General features: G+C 43.6%; 1 protein-coding gene across 1 annotated transcript in view; it reads right to left on the bottom strand.

Moving 5' to 3' along the window:
- LOC147901106 (calmodulin-binding transcription activator 3-like) overlaps window positions 1-17,626 on the bottom strand; it is a 74,012-nt gene that overhangs the window by 55,379 nt on the left and 1,007 nt on the right. The window lies entirely within an intron of this gene.

The following is a 17,626-nucleotide window of genomic DNA, read 5'->3' on the forward strand; positions in this document are numbered from 1 at the left end:
TGAAGGTCTGTCTGACTGGTCCACCGGAGATTCTCTAAACTTCACTTCTCAAGCCTTGATCCATATCACCGAGCTTGACTCCTCCCCTTCCTTATCTGGGTCAGCTTTTCATACTCTTCCATGTGGCTCTAAATCTTCTTGGATTGTGGATAGTGGAGCCACTCATCATATGACTCCTCATCATGATCTCTTCATTTCTCGCCAACCGGCAACAGGGGGAGTCCGTTGTGGCAATAACTCTGTTGTACTATTCATGGTGTTGGTTCAATAACTTTTGATACTGACAAAGGCCCCAATCTTGCTCAATTGGATTAAGTGTTTTATGTCCCCCAATTAGGGGTCAATCTTCTTTCTGTTCATCAACTTTGCCTTCTTGGTCGCACAGTGCTATTTACAAAGATGCATGTTGACATCATAGATGAGACCTCGGAACTCCTTCTAGCTCGAGGCGATGCTCAACCTAATGGTCTGTACTTCATAACTCAATTTCTTGCGACTCCCTCCCATAGCGGTTCTAAGTTTCATCGGCTTTATGGTATTGCTACCCTGAAAGATCCAACTGACACAGAACGATTATGGCATTATCGTCTGGGACATTTGTCCTATGACTCTTTATATGAAATGTCTCGGGATCATCTAGTTGATGGCCTACCTAAATTATCACGAGCCAAAGATATTTGTCAACAAAGCCGAACTCCTTTTCCTTCTCATTCCACTTCTTAAGCTAGTGAGATTTTGCGTCTAATTCACCTCGATATTAGTGGCAAATCTCCTGTTCCTTCCCTCAATGGTTCACAATATTTCTTCTTAATTGTGGATGATTACTCTCGATATCAATGGGTGTTTTTCATGAAAGAGAAATCCGACACTTTTTCGTTCTTTGCTACTTGGGCTCGCTTGGTTATGAACCAAAACGGGAAAGTCTATTGGGATTGCTCGTAGTGATAATGGTGGTGAATTCATTTCCCATGAATTCACTGAATTCCTTCACGAGCATGGTATCCAACGCCATCTTACATCTCCAAATTCGCCTTCCCAAACTCCTCGTGTCGAACGGAGACAACGCACAATCATGAACATGGCCCGTTCCATGCTTTTTGCAGCCGAGTTGCCTGAACGTCTCTGGCCAGAAGATGTGAATACTTCTGTCTATATCCTTAATCGCTGCCCTACTCAACCCATCCCGAACATGACGCCTTTTGAGGCCTTCTATGGCTACCGACCTTCTATTTCTCATATTCGCATCTTTGGCTGCCACGCGTACACTCATACTCCCAATGATACTCGCTGTAAACTCGAACCTTGTGCTGAACTTTTTCTTCTAGTTGGCTACTCGGCAGAAGCCAAAGCTTATAGATTATTTGATCCTCGCACAACCAAAGTTTTGGTTCGCCGAGATGTGGTCTTCGATGAAAGAGAAGTTCTAAAAAATTCCTCTATTCTCTCTCCAGATGACGTATCTACTCCTGTTCCCTCCGACAATTCTCCACCCGAAATTCCTTCCTCTCCTCCCGAAACCTCTCTCTCCCCACCCGTTGCTTCTCCTCACGACCCGCTGCCACGCTGGTATCGCCAAACTATGAAGGATTCCGGGATTATTCCTGTAGAACTTCCTCCTTCCGGTCCTCGCCGCTCTACTCGAACAACTTCTTCTACTACCACTGTCTCTTTTTTTACCACGGCCTATATCATACACTCTGAACCTGCCACTTGGCAGGAAGCAGTTAAAAATCCTGCGTGGCATCGTGCCATGGAACAGGAGCTTGAAAGTATTGATCGCAATCAGACCTGGATCTTGGTCAATCGACCCACTCACAAAAAGGTCATCGGAACCAAGTGGATCTTCCGAACAAAACTCAAAGCCGATGGAACACTAGACAAGTAAAAAGCTCGCTTAGTAGTGCAAGGATTCCGCCAAAAACATGGTATCGATTATGAGGAAACCTTTGCCCCTACTGCTCGATTAACTTTCTTTCGTCTTCTTCTCGCCCTAGCTGCTCATCACCACTGGTCTATCTATCAAATGGATGTCAAGAGTGCCTTTCTCAATGGCTGCCTTGATGAAGAAGTCTATGTGACTCCCCCACCCGGTTTTTCTCCTCCTGGCCATGAAAATAAGGTTTTCCGTCTCCGCAAAGCTCTTTATGGGCTTAAACAAGCACCTCGATCATGGTTCCACCGGATAGACACCTACCTCAAAACTAATGGTTTTCATTCTACTCCCTTTGATCCAAATTTATATATCCATCATTCGTCAGAGGGGGTCTGCTTTATTTTACTCTATGTAGATGATCTTTTGTTTTTAGGCTCTACTCCCACTACACTTCAATTCATTAAAACTCAACTCAGCACTACTTTTGAAATGACTGATCTCGGTCTGCTCTCCTATTTCTTAGTCATGGAAGTTGTTCAACATTCTGGTGGTATTTTTGTTTCTCAACAGAAGTATGCTCTTCAACTCCTTGATCAAATCATTCCTCATGAGCCTAAGCTCGCTGCCACTCCCTTAGATCCCACAGTAAAGCTCTCAAAAGACTTGGAGTCTCCTCCTTTTGATGAACATCTCTATCGACAGGTTGTTGGCAAACTCCTCTGGCTTCTTCACACTCGTCCTGATCTTGCTTACTCCGTTTCTATTCTCAGTCAGTATTTTAATGAACCCAAGCTCACTCATTGGCATGCATGTATTCGTATCTTGCAGTTCATACGTGGTACTCTTATGGTTTACATTTCAGACCAGGACTAACCCTACAGGGATACACTGATTCCGACTGGGCTGGTGACCCGGACAATCGTCGTTCTCATGGCGGCTATATTTTCTCGTTTGGCTCGGCACCTGTTTCTTGGTGTAGCCGTAAACAAGAAACTGTTGCTGGTTCTTCTACTGAGGCTGAATACTGGGCCTTGTATGATTGTACCACAGAGGCCATATATCTCCGACAGTTTTTGGCAGAGCTACACTTTCCTTGTAATGAACCAACGATCCTCTACGTCGACAACAAAAGTGCCATCGCTCTCGCCAGCAATCCCATTTTTTCCAACCGCACCAAACATGTCGGTGTTCACTTTCATTTTACTCGCGAGCAAGTGGAATTAGGTACTATTCGATTGATCTATGTTCCAGCTGCCGATAATCATGCTGATATTCTTACCAAGCCGGTTAATCGCCCTACTCTTGAGCATCTCTGCCCACGGTTGGGGATTGGTTTACCTCCTCCTTCTTCTTAGCAGTTTTTTTTGTGTACTTAAGGAAGTGAACAAATCCCCTGCGAGGGCACTCCTTCAAGTATTTCTTTTTTGTACCATCATCTGGGCATTTAGTGAAGATGAAAACCTACTTTGTAGGCATCTCCAACTAAATGAAAACCCTTTTTTTTTTTTTTTTAAAGGCTGATGAAGAAGATAGATCACTCATGGAACACCTCTTTGCTTCTCCTGTCTACATTGGACATTGAGAGGGGGTGTTAAGCCAGGCAATCTCCAATTCTAGAGGACAGGATAAACTGGTGCAAAAGTCCGATCACTTACAGGTAAAAACACCGTCAGGACAAAATTCCACAACCAAAGCGCTGTCAAAGAGCCCCGGATCGGAGGCAAAATCCACAACCAAAGCCCTATCAAAGAGCCCCCATTCGGAGGTCAAAAAAAAATAAAAAATAAAAAATAAAATAAAAACAAAGGCTCCTTGCTGGCCGACCAGATTGACCTGGTCGGTCAATATCTGACCAGGTCGGTCAGTTCTGTGGTCAACCAGCTGGTTGACCGACTAGCCCCTTCCTATTTAAAGGGGGGGGGCCTAGGTATTCTTCATCTCTTCCAGCTCCAGAGGTACCTGCACACCCTGAGCCTCTTCTGCCCCCTAGCTGCCTCCGCTGCTGCCTCCACTTCTGCCTCCGCTGCTGCCTCCACTTCTGCCTCAATTTCTGCCTCCTGGCTGCCTCCAGATCTGCCTTCCTTTCTGCTTCAGATCTGCACCTCCTTTCTGCTCCAGATCTGCACCTCCTTTCTGCTCCAGATCTGCCTTTCTTTCTGCTTCAGATCTGCCCCAATTTCTGCTCCAGATCTGCCTTCCTTTCAGCTTCAGATCTGTCCCAACTTCTGCTCCAGATCTGCCCTCAACTTCTGCTCCAGATCTGCTCCAACTTCTGCTCCAAATCTGCCTCCAACTTCCGCTCCAGATTATGTTCTTTCTATTCCAAATCTGCAGCAACCCTTGCATCAGTTTGCTGTCTCAGATTTGGTTCAGTTTCAACTTGTGGTGCTAGTGCAGAAGTCCACTACAGTTGTCTTTCTTGGAGGATTGACGTTTGCTTCCTCCAGAGCTTCTCTCATATCTTCTCCTGTACTGAGTTCCGTTTGTGATATATATTTCTTCTTCAGCCATTATTAGTCTTCAGTATTGTTTTATTTGTCTCCAAGTATTTTTCTTTATACCTCCATTCACCCACTTAGTAGCAGCCCATATTCGAAGGGCAAGTGGGTGGCTGTCATACAGCCCATACAACCACGAAGCTAGCACTTTGTGACCAATGGCCATCAAGCAGCCCAAACCTTCTGTACACCCTGTACTATGTCTGCTGCTCCAATCCATACAGCCTGCTAATGAATGCCCGTACAGTCCTTAGGTACCAGCCATACGGTAATGCTTGCGTTCGGACTGTCCGTACAGTCCATACTCAGCAGGTTTCCTCTCCATGGCCCGTCCGTGCTTGCCACTGCACCCCACTCCACAAAAGCTTCCATACTAACGTACGGTCACCAGCTCGCGATCCTTTTCAACGCCTCCTCCCTTTGCATAAAAATCCCGTTACCTTTTCTTTTTCCTTGGCCTTCTAAGACCTTCCTTTCCAAAAGGACTTGCATGGGCATGCCATGTGGCAGCCCATGCCTTAGGTTGCCCCCAAGAAATCGGGGAATGACAAGTAGTAATGCTCCCTCTAAAAAGGAAAGTACTTTACCAATTTCTTCATTATATTAACAGAGTGAAAAAGGCGCGGCTGCCCCAAAAGGTTCTAAAAGCAACGAGAGGGAAACAATGGTCCAAGGAGAGGCCATAATAATTGAAGAAAGCGGGAATGACTATAAAAGACATATCAGAAGAAGTAGTAGCAATAAAGGGGTAGTGCAACAAAATACAACAGAAAAAATGTAGGCAGAATCGAAAGAAATAACCCAATGCTTGTTTATGGAGAACAAAACTACCTTCAATATGCAATCTCGACGCTTAAAAGGCAAATGATATGAAGGGTAAGAGTCAATTCTTATGATCTACAAGTTGAAACGAACCAGAGGGGGGTAAGAGGAGACGATATGCAAGCTATGCAGTTTTGAAAACTCCTGAAACTTCTCTTTACCAAAGTAGCATCAAATTGCCTTATAGACAGCATATACCTAGATGAATCCAAGAACATTCCCAAAACTCATCCTTTAAAAACACAACATAGTGCAGTTTCAATCTCATGATAGTCACTCATAAGATTGAAAACCATAAGCTCCATCACGCATAGCAGGGACTAGCTACTATGACATCCCCACTAACGTCATCAGCGCCCAATTGTGGGTGTAGACCATAGTATAAAAGTATGCTCTCACACATACAAATCCACACACCCACACATACTTGAGCATCCATTTATACAAAGTCTTCCTATTGAGTTTCTGTCGGCACTCCCGGAGGTGAAGGGCAAACTCAGCCATGACGAAGGCTAGCACTAAAGCAGAAGGCTAATCAAAAAGTAGTCCAAATCTCTTCATTCAAGCTACAACTGCTTGTGAAGTCTAAACGATTTCATTTTAGTCTCTCCCAAACAAGCATCTAAATCTAAATCTAGCTAATAGGGCAACGCACCATTTAAGATAGAAAGAATTATCGAAATACCAGCAGGCTGCAACTTGGACGAAAACTTCACAAGGTGAAATTTGCATGTCCGCTAATACGGCAGAAGCATATACCTAGATGAATCCAGAAACATTCCCAAACTCATCCTCTAAAAACACAACATAGTACAGTTTCAATCTCAAGATAGTCACTCATAAGATTGAAAACCATAAACTCCATCACGCATAGCAAGGACTAGCTACTATGCACACCCACACATACTTGAGCATCCATTTATACAAAGTCTTCGTATTGAGTTTCTGTCGGCACTCCAAAGGTGAAGGGTAAATGTTATGCTCTAGCCGGGATAGCATGACCTCGGATAGATCGGTGGGCATTTTCTCTTAGATGACCAACTTTTGTAATAGTTAATGTGCGTAATTGAAATGGTCAAGAGAAGTAACTGCCAAGGTCCTAGGTGAGGGCGGAATGGCATTGACTAGATAGTTCTGAGTGCTAAGGCCTAGGTGCACCTAAATGTGCAATAATGCCAAGGGGCAAGTGGGTTTTAATGTGCCCAAGAGAGGGGTAAAAGGGTGCACCAAGTGGAGAGGCCAAAATGCTGACATTTGGCAAGGAGAACTATCTAGGGAGATGAGGGTCTCATGGATAAGTACTAATGAATGAAATAACGTATGTATCTAACGACTACTATCCATGTGAATTGGCTGGGAGGAATAACTGAAAAGCCATCGCCCATGACTATTTTTCAACGACGAAGGAGAGATTTAGGCGAAAGAAAGGACTAGGATAGACGAAGTCTATGACATTTTGGTATCAGAGCAAGGCTAGAGGATGAAGGGGGAGTTTGTAATTTACAACGAAATCTATGGATGAGAAGCACTGTAAATTTTGAATCTTGAGAGCCGAGCTATGGCGCTAGCAAAGACGAAGAACTTTGTCTCCTCCAACCACACCGTCGCATACGCAGTTACTTAAGCGTAACTCCCTTCATCGAGCTCTACAGCTTCGTTTTTTACGCCTAAGCTTGCTAGACGATGACAAGGTTGGATCGCCTCGAGCGAGAGTTAACCTGTTTGTTCCGCTTTGGAATATGACTGGTTATTAGTAGGCAGAGATGAGTCGTGGAAGCGCGAGTGACGCGCATACCTGAGCATCGAAATCAAAGGTCACCGTGGCCTATGAAGGTTGTGCGTGAAGGGGCTACGTAGACGGACGGTAGGTAGTGAAGTCTATTACGATTGATTAAGGTGGATAAGCAGTCCAAGGTGGTGACGGGTAAACGAAGCTATTGACTTCGCCGGTTTCGAGCGGACGTCGACACATTTTGGAAAGGGGTCGTTGGGGCAACTGCTGGCATCCCTGCGTGCGAAGAAAAAAGGGCGACTCTGGTGATGCAGATCTATTACTGAGCCATCGTTTTGGGCTTGGACCTCCAACCACTGGGCTGCCTGGTTTCTCTCGTGAGGCAACGCTCGCCTAGGTTCCGCAACGTCAGATTATTTTATCAGGGAGCTCTTTCCCCTGTACAGTTTTTTTTTGGGTTTCAATTGGTCCGGTTATTTCTGCATTTTTTTTTTTTTTAAAAGAGGAAAGCAGGACAGAAGTGAAGGGTGTATATATTGGTTATTTAGGTTATTTATTTTTTTTAAAAAAAAGAGAAAAAAAAGAGAAGGAAAAAAAAAAAAAAACCCATCTTCCACTGTGAACCTATGGAAGCAGAAGGGCAGAATTCAAGAGTGAGTCCTAGTGAGTCTAGAGTACAGTCTACACAACAGATGTCACATCAAGCAGCACCTACTTTGATTGGTAGGATTTCGATATTAGAGGATGCTTTACAGCAGATTATGAACCAGCAGCTTCAAGTAAATGCTGGTCAAAATGAGATCAGGGAGATGGTGCAAGCCTTGTCGGCTAGACCGTCTAGGATTGATAAGGGCAAAGCTCCAGCAGAGCCAGAGCCCAGTATACATTCCTTAGAGCGCGCAAGGGTCAAAGTGCCTAATATTGCTAATTATAGACCAGAGAAGTACGCTGGTCGGATGACCGAGCGTAGCTCTGATGTGATCGAGGTTTGGTTACACAAGTGGGAAAAAGCCTTCGCCATTTGTGAAATTAGATCCGATCTAAAGAAAATCCGCGAGGCCACACACCTGTTTATTGAGGCAGCGGACAGATGGTGGATAAAGCAACAGAAGGATCAAGTTGCTCCAACCACCTGGGAAGGGTTTAAAGCTGAATTCAAGAAACACTTTCTCCCACCTGATGAAGAATCCCGAGCTTGGGATGCTTATAGAAATCTTCGTCAGAGGAGCTTGTCAGTGGCAGAGTACACTGACAAATTCAGAGAATCTGTCATGAAAATAACAGACCCTCTCCCTATGTCGGTTCAGTTAAAGGACTATATCTATGGACTAAACGACAAGATCAAAATGGAAGTTCGGGCTAAATATGTGACTACATTAGATGAATCTATTGCAGTAGCCTTGAACTATGAGGATGCCAGAGGCAGATCTGGTGGATTTGTGCAGGCAGGGACTCAGTATGAGTACCCGAAAAAAGGGGGATTTCCGAGGAAATGGGTTTCAAAGACAAGTGTCTCACAGCCAAGTGGCCAAACCAAGCAGGTGAAGCCGGTTGAGGGACCAGTAAAGACAAGTACCACCGTTGGGGTGAAAAGGAAAATAACTCCAATGGCAGCCCGGGCTTGGTCAAAGTCCTCGTTGACCCCTGAACAAAAAGAGAAAGCTAGGAAAGAAGGATTGTGCTTCGGCTGCCTTCAGCGACATCAGTGGAAGGATTCTCCACTGAATAAAGATCGTCGCACGGCTAATATGATAATATCTGAATGCGACATAGAAATGCAGGAGAGTCCCAATGCGGAACACATGCAGATGCAACTGGCGGGACCTTCTCAGAGGTTAGTACCTTGTTTGTTATGTGTATCTGTTGCTAAGTTAGTGACGAGTGCACCTGATAACATCCTATCTAAGCCCGCAGCAACGGGGTATACAGCCTTCAATGATACGGAGTTAATTAAAATGAAAGGGCAAGTGGCCAGTCATGATGTCATTGTGTTGTTTGACTCGACGTCAACTCACAATGTGATTAACTCCAAGCTCGTGAAGAGGCTGAAATTAAAGACAAGTCCATCTGACTATGCGTATACAGTCAGGATGGCAGATGCAAGTTCAACTGAAGTATGGGACCAAAGGGTTACCCAGTTGGAGCTTCGGATTCAAGACTATGCTGAGAAGCTTGATTTTGAAATAACCAAGCTTGCTCATGCAGATATAGCCCTGGAAATGGCGTGGCATTCTAGGACGAATCCAGCCATTGATTGGAAAAAGCACGTATATCAATTCAAGATGAATGATGTGCTTTATGTCTTACGAGGTGAAAAAGATATACCTCAGGGACCGTTGGTTTCCGTGATGGAAATCAGAAAGGCTAAAGTCGAGTTTTTATTCCTTTGCACAGCATCGGTACAGTCGGTGGATGAGTCTTCGGCTAGCACTGATGTTACGCAAAGTGGTGAGATGGCCAAGCTGGCTAATCTTATAACAGAGAAGTTCTCTGAATGTTTTAGGGATGAACTACCTTATGGGTTACCTCCAAAGCGGAAAGTTCAGCATAAGATTGAACTGATCCCGGGGGCAGAACCTATAAATAGACCTCCCTATAGAATGAGTTTTGCTGAAGAAGCGGAGGTGCGTAGGCAACTGGAAGAATACCTCAAGTTGGGGCAGATTCAACCAAGTTTCTCACCTTTTGCTTCGCCAGTGATATTAAAGAGGAAAAAGGATGATGCGTTTCGCCTCTGTATAGATTACAGAGCATTGAATAATATCACTGTTAAGCACAGGTATCCGATGGCTCGGATTGATGATTTGCTAGATGCATTACATGGAGCCGTGATTTTCAGTAAGATAGATCTTAAGTGTGGCTACCATCAAATCCGGATTAGAGCCAAGGATGTGCATAAAACCGCTTTTAGAAGCAGGTTTGGTCATTATGAGTTTTTGGTAATGCCCTTCGGACTTACCAATGCTCCATCGACCTTCGTCATGCTTATGAACGATTTACTACGTCCGTATATCGGAAAGTTCGTAGTACATTTTATTGACAATATCTTGATATTCAGTAAAAGTGTTACTGAACATCGTGAACACTTAAGAATAGTGTTCAGTACTTTGAGGAAAGCCAGTCTTTATGTGAATAAGAAGAAAACTATACTGTGTATGGTTAGGCTTGAGTACTTAGGGTTCATAATTACTCCACAGGGGGTAGAAATGGATCCGAAGAAAGTAGCTGCGATACTAACTTGGCCAATCCCTCAGAGTCTGACCGCGTTGCGATCATTCTTGGGATTTGTCCAGTTTTATAGAAGACATATCAAAGGATATTCCAGAATAGTATCGCCATTGACTGATCTGACCTCAGATAAAGTACCTTTTATTTGGGGACAGAATCAACAAGAAAGTTTTAACACCATAAAACAAGCTGTGGTCTCAGGACCGGTGTTAAAAATAGTTGATCCCCAGAAACCGTTGTTCCTAGAAACCGATGCAAGTGGCATTGCGGTAGGAGCAGTCCTCCTTCAAGAGGGAAGGCCAGTAGCCTTTGAAAGCAAGAAGCTTTCTCCCTCTCAAAGGAATTTGCCAACTCATGAATTAGAGTTGTATGCAGTTATCCATGCTTTGAAAACATGGAGGCATTATTTGTATGGTTCAGAGTTTTATGTGGATGTGGATCATGATACTCTGAAACATTTTTGTAAACAGCCTGACTTGAGGGGCCGCCAAGCTAGGTGGGCAGAGCTCATGCAGGAGTTTAATCTAACGATTCGGTACCGAAGAGAAAAAGACAATAAGGTGGCTGATGCGTTGTCTCGCATTATGCACAACCTGAGTTTCACGGTATTAGAGAGTGCTCTAATGGCCGAGATCAGAGAAACTCAGAAAGTGGACGAGTTTGTCCAGAGCTTATGGCCTAAGGCTCGTGTATTAAAACCCGAGGAAAGTGAAAAAGATGACCTGGCATCCAGAAAAGGCCAAACTTATGCAAGATATACCATAAGGGATGGTATGCTAGTTAGAAATGGCAAGGTTGTAGTACCTAGTCAGAATGATCTCAAGCAGAGAGTCATTCGACAATGCCATGATAGCCCATGTGCGGGACATCCAGGTGTCGAGAAGACATATGATCTCGTGAAGCGAGATTTCTTTTGGCCAAAGATGAAAAAGCATATTCATGAATATGTGACACGGTGTTTCTCGTGTCAGGTAAGCAAGGCCGAGCGGGTGAAGCCACCCGGACTTTTACAGCCCTTGGAGATACCACTAAGTAAGTGGGAGAGCATTTCCATGGACTTTATTGTAGGGCTACCTGCAACACAAGGAGGGTATAATTCTATCCTTGTGGTGGTTGATCGTCTAACCAAGATGGCTCACTTCATTCCGACTAGAGAGTCTGTTAGTGCCCCGCAAGTGGCGGATTTGTTTATTAGACATATATTTCGTCTGCATGGATTGCCTAGATCCATAGTGTCAGACAGAGATGAAAGATTTACCGGTCATTTTTGGACAGCGGTATTTGAGACACTAAGGACTGAGTTGGGGATGAGTAGTGGGGATCATCTTGAGACGGATGGTCAGACGGAGAGAGTCAACCAAACTTTAGAGGATATGCTGAGGGCATATGTGTCATTGAGGCAACATACATGGGACAAGTGGTTGCCATTGTTAGAGTTTGCCTACAATGATAGAAAACATTCATCTACCGGGTTCAGTCCGTTTGAGTTGAACTATGGTTATAGACCAGCCAATCCGACTATAGTTGGAGTACCTCAGAAAGTGCCTAGTGCCGCGAACTTTGTAGTTCAGATGCGGGAGATGCTAGCACTTGCGAGAGCTAATATCCGCCAGGCTATGGATAGAGCCAAGGTGTATGCGGATGAAAATCGGTCTATAAGAGTATTTGAAGAAGGAGAAAAAGTTTTTCTCAGAGTTCCTTCGCACTCGAAGTCGTTGACTTCAGGAGAGTGTGCTAAGTTATCACCTCGATACTGTGGGCCGTGGTTAATTCTAAAGAGAATAGGCAGTGTAGCCTATAAGTTAGAATTGCCACAGGGGTGTAAGGTGCATCCGGTTTTTCATGTTTCGCGCTTAAAGAAATTTTTCCATACAGGTGACTCACTAATCGAAGGTGTGGTTTTGTTTCAGGAGATAGAGGATATTGCAAGGCGCCAGCCAACAAGAATCCTGGACCGAGGAACAATGCAGATACGAAATCGGAAGATACCCACGGTGTTGGTTGCATGGCATGGTCAGCCTCTATCGGAAGCTACCTGGGAATCCATATACCAGTTACGGAGAGCTTTCCCAGATTTCATCATCGAGGACGCTGATGCTTGAAGAGGGAAGAATGTTATGCTCTAGCCGGGATAGCATGACCTCGGATAGATCGGTGGGCATTTTCTCTTAGATGACCAACTTTTGTAATAGTTAATGTGCGTAATTGAAATGGTCAAGAGAAGTAACTGCCAAGGTCCTAGGTGAGGGCGGAATGGCATTGACTAGATAGTTCTGAGTGCTAAGGCCTAGGTGCACCTAAATGTGCAATAATGCCAAGGGGCAAGTGGGTTTTAATGTGCCCAAGAGAGGGGTAAAAGGGTGCACCAAGTGGAGAGGTCAAAATGCTGACATTTGGCAAGGAGAACTATCTAGGGAGATGAGGGTCTCATGGATAAGTACTAATGAATGAAATAACGTATGTATCTGACGACTACTATCCATGTGAATTGGCTCGGAGGAATAACTGAAAAGCCATCGCCCGTGACTATTTTTCAACGACGAAGGAGAGATTTAGGCGAAAGAAAGGACTAGGATAGACGAAGTCTATGACAGCAAACTCAGCCATGACAAAGGCTAGCACTAAAGGAGAAGGCTAATCAAAAAGTAGTCCAAATCTCTTCATTCAAGCTACAATTGCTTGTGAAGTCTAAACGATTTCATTTTCGTCTCTCCCAAGCGAGCATCTAAATCTAAATCTAGCTGATAGGGCAATGCACCATTTAAGATTGCAATACCAGCAGGCCGCAACTTGGACGAAAACCTCACAAGGTGAACATGTCCGCTAATACGGCAGAAGCATATACCTAGATGTATCTAGGAACATTCCCAAACTCATCCTCTAAAAACACAACATAGTGCAGTTTCAATCTCACGATAGTCACTCATAAGATTGAAAACCATAAACTCCATCACGCATAGCAGGGACTAGCTACTATGACATCCCCACTGATGTCATGAGCGCCCAACTGTGGGTGTAGACCATAGTATAAAAGTATGCTCTCGTATAAAAGTATGCTCTCACACATACAAATCCACACACCCACACATACTTGAGCATCCATTTATACAAAGTCTTCGTATTGAGTTTCTGTCGGCACTCCGGAGGTGAAGGGCAAACTCAGCCATGACGAAGGCTAGCACTAAAGGAGAAGGCCTAGCACTAAAGGAGAAGGCCAATCAAAAAGTAATCCAAATCTCTTCATTCAAGCTACAACTCCTTGTGAAGTCTAAACGATTTCATTTTAATCTCTCCCAAACGAGCATCTAAATCTAAATCTAGCTGATAGGGCAACGCACCATTTAAGATAGAAAGAATTATCGCAATACCAACAGGCCGCAACTTGGACAAAAGCTTCACAATATGAAATTTGCATGTCCGCTAATACGGCAGAAGCATATACCTAGATGAATCCAGGAACATTCCCAAACTCATCCTCTAAAAACACAACATAGTGCAGTTTCAATCTCACGATAGCCACTCATAAGATTGAAAATCATAAACTCCATCACGCATAGCCTTCTCAATAGGACCTTGATGGCCATTGACAAATTGTACAGACTTCCCACCTTCTTTGAGATCCCGAGACTTTGCTGCCTTAGTTGCTGCATGTTTTCGTTTGGATGTTCTCTTCTTTCTGGACTTAGGTGCCGATGACCCAAAAGAAGAAGATGAAGATGAAGAGGTGGAAGAAGAGGAAGAAGAACTTGAGGATCTATCATGATGCCTGGTCCTCCTGTTCCTGCAATGATATCTCTCTTCATGGTCATCTCTTTCCCTCATTTTCTTGCCCTCATGGCGAGGCTTCTTACTTTTCTTGGGTGCATCATCTGAGGAAGGAGAAGGGGTTGAACTTAAAGATCTTTTCCTGCTCATCTCTTTCTTGTGGTTCCTTCCTTGCTTCTACTAGCTGTGCTAACAAGCTCTATAGGCATCTGCATCTCTAGATCCTGCTCCCTTAACAGGCTCTGCAATCCCCTCTGGGGTAAGTAAGCATGTTCCTGTGAGGCCATCCGTGAGATTTGTCATCCCTCACACAGGTGGTGAGAAAATTTAAGTAATCCACAGAATGATCAGTCTTTTCTGTTCAGCTTGAAAATCCCTCAACAGAAGGTATATTGCATCTAGAGCTTCCTTTGACAATTTTCCCCCCTTTGTGCCAATAGTTTGCTGTCTACTTAAGGCATAATCCCCAAAATTTTGAAATAGGTATCAAACCACTCAGGTATGTCATATTGGGCCTGTCATTTTGAGCAAGAAACCACTTAGGTGTCTACTCTCTCTTCCCCCCCCCCCCCCCAAACTTGGGCAATACCTCAATCTATGGTCAGCCAAACCAAGACTGGTTGGCCATATCAGCCTTCTATTCAACCCGAATCCATGATTATCAACACAAAACTGCGACTCGAGCTCAATTATGCATTCCAAGGTCAAACAATGATCCAAGGAGCAGGTGCTGCTGGAGGAAGCTATGGCAAATCTATTTCACATCACCTTCCTCAGAAAAGAAATCACAAGGCTTGGAGAGGATAATGGCCTAGAACTGTCACTGTATGCTTTCATCAATGGGAGAAATGCATCTTACAACAGAATTTCCACGTGTGCATAGAGCACCTTAGGCGAATTGGCCAACACGATCTGAATATTCACGTAACAGCGTCAATTTTCTTCCACTGCCATCCACACATTTAATATCTCGTGGCTCCTCCAGATAGCCTGATGTAGGCTCGCGAAATAATTGTTGGCGTGGACTCTTGCCTTTAGCGCTCAACTGTTCTTTTTGACAGCAGCAGGCTTCCTTTCCCTCCACTGACACTAATCATCAATCCGTACAAATGAGCGTTGCATACGACAGTCAAATCCCCTCGCGTTTAACTAATTTCATTATGACTCGTCGTGGCCAAGAAATTATCTACGTAGACTCCTTCGTAGCTTTTGATCGTCAAAAAATGAGCCGTGCTCTGATACCAATGCAAACAATATCCACGTGCAATCCACAGAAACACAACAATCTTCACGATGGCTTCACGTAGCAGGCACCTGGTTAATGCAAACAAAATGCATCTCTCTCTATTCTCTCTCTACATAGCACAAGGCCCCACAATCAACATGGGTTGGACCCCCCATAGGATTTTTTGGACTGCCTATGGAAGGGTATAGGGAAGGTTGGCCGCTTCCCAAAGGTAAAGTAGGTATTTTTTTAGACATTTCTTTTTTTTTAGACATTTCTTTTTATTTCAAGGTGATTGGTCCAAGTATGCTCTTTGTAAGAGGCTTTAATGCATGCATTTAGTGACTTCGTCCTCTTTGGCCTGCCCCCCCCCCCTCTCTCTCTCTCTCTCTCTCTCTCTAGTTTACTTTTTTGATCTTGGGCATGCCTTATGAATTACTAAATATCATTCACCTTGTTTATCAAAGTGAAAGTCTGAGTGCAGAGTTCTCAGCCAAAGGCTGCTTATACAAAACATGAGAAAATTAAAAATTATAAGGAGATCAACTCTCCATGCTTGGCAAGTGCCGAGTGTCAATTTCCTAACTATACGCCAAAAGAATTGACAGCAGTGCAGGCTTCCAAGCCTTGGGTAACATGCTGTTGTAGATTTCTCTTGGTAAGCATACTCAGCCCCTTAAAAGTAGGGCACTTTAACCCCTCTTGGTACCTATAACAATTTAATGAAGCACACCACCATGGCACCCATTAACTGTAAGCTTTTGCATGCAAAAATAAACTCAAGACTACTCCTAATGTCCGTGGCCGTCCACACCCATACATTAATTTCTTTGGTTCACCAAGGCCGACCCTTTTTTACCATAATTAAGGGATTGACAATCAAGGCACCTTGACTCACAATTTATAACCAAATCTCTCCAACCAAGGTTGGAATATCTTGGTTGACTAAAGTCAACCCTCTTGGCCTAAACCAAGTCTCCCAAACCAAAGTCGGGCCTTCTCAACCGAAGTCAAGTGTCTTTGACCAAATTAAAAGAACTCTTTGACCATAATTAAATAAGGAACTCTTTAACTATGGTCAAATAAAAGGTCAACTCTATATTTTACTTGGAATATTTACTTGCAAAATCCTTTGCCAATCTAGACTTTTGAAAGGTGCAACACTGTGCATAGTAGAGGATCTTACTCTCGATAAGTAATTGAAACACTTCAGAGAGTTAAGGATGCTAAAAAGAAATGGAAAATGAGGAGTTATCAAGAAGGGCTAGTCGTTATCTGAGACTTCTAGTCACGAACATCTAATCTAATTGATGTAAGAACAAGGTTTGATTGTTCTCTTTTTGACTTCTTGGAGTCTCATTCCTTAACTCAAGTTTCAGCTTCTCAAACAAATTTCTACAATTTTGGAAATTTTAAGAATGCATCTAAGAATGTGCATGGAAATTTAGAAAACAATATAAAACTTGAATGCTCCCCAAGTATTGGGAGCAGGCACACTCAGACTTTAGAAGAAGCCTTAGTCGATCTTCCAAACCCCCTAATAGACATAGCAACGTTGGAATAAAAAGTTAATTATAAGCAATGACATTGGAGTCAAAGAAACAAACACTATTTATCAAGTATCTTTCCAATATTTACCGATGATTGAAATGGATGGATGACGCTACACAATGGAGAGGAGTCCAAATTGCCATTTATGCCCTTCTCTTAAACTTGCATGCAAATGAGGTAGTTCGAATACATGTGCCCTAAATGCCTTGTGTAGATTTTACCAACTTCCAATGTGCAACTACACAATACTAAGGCATGAAATATGGTCATTGGGACATAAGAAAAGCAACCCTCCATCACCTTGAAGGGAAGTAATCAAGGCTTCATCACACCAATGCTTGTCATGGAATCAAAGCGAGTTACAAATGGAATGCATGCCTCGACAAGTGAATGAACATTTGTGCAGATAAAAGACCTCTTCACTCCCCCGAAACAAATCTAGAAAGTCGGATCTACGGAATTGCAAGGAGAAACTTCTTGTACAGCTCGCTGGTAATGTATTTATCCTCAAGTGCTCAGGAAGTAGTATAGGAGCAAGAGAATTACACTTGAGGTACTATCACAAAGGCCAACTCGAAAAGAGAGAAGATATTGGTCTTTCAAAGCGCATTGCAATCCAGATGATCTGCTTGGTAACACACCATTTTGTGTATATGCCGGATTTGCATGCTTTTCTTCAATTCATATGAAATGCTATAGTTTTCTCCAGATGTATCTAAGAACATGTTTACATCATGCGCAACTTCGACCAAGCTCAACCATATGGCCAAAATGGAATAATACTGTGAGGTATAATAATTCTTGCAGCTGATTGCCGAGAATGAAACAAATAGCTTGAGCTGCCTGCTTAATAAAGCATAGACACACCAACTTTTAAGGGAGTAAAACAAGAATGTAGAGTAGAGCTGGAACAAAGAAGTAGAGATGGTGGA

The sequence above is a fragment of the Dipteris shenzhenensis genome, chromosome 6 (assembly GCF_047967505.1).
Source record: "Dipteris shenzhenensis isolate YYH24624 ecotype China chromosome 6, Dip_SZ_1.0, whole genome shotgun sequence".
NCBI lineage: Eukaryota > Viridiplantae > Streptophyta > Polypodiopsida > Gleicheniales > Dipteridaceae > Dipteris > Dipteris shenzhenensis.